We start from the raw sequence: 264 nt of genomic DNA, 5'->3' as shown, positions 1-264 counted from the left end.
CCTCTTGTACCCCGCTCCAGAGATGAATACCCTCTCTGGCACTTCCCCTTCCAGGAGGGCAACGAGCTGACTCCGCTCCTCGCCCCTGGACGCGTGCCTCTTCCCCCCAAAAAAATTGGCATCGTCCAACAGAAAGGCTGGTTCCAATATGGTCGGGTATCGGAAAATTATCACTTTTGTGAGTTTTTCCCCAGCCTTTGGGACAGTCATCACTGTCCCCTTGTATCCCTCAGTCATTAGGGTCTGCTCCGCCTCGCACACCCG

This window comes from Penaeus monodon, chromosome 15 (assembly GCF_015228065.2).
Source record: "Penaeus monodon isolate SGIC_2016 chromosome 15, NSTDA_Pmon_1, whole genome shotgun sequence".
Lineage (NCBI taxonomy): Eukaryota > Metazoa > Arthropoda > Malacostraca > Decapoda > Penaeidae > Penaeus > Penaeus monodon.
Note: the sequence above shows the minus strand (reverse complement) of the source record.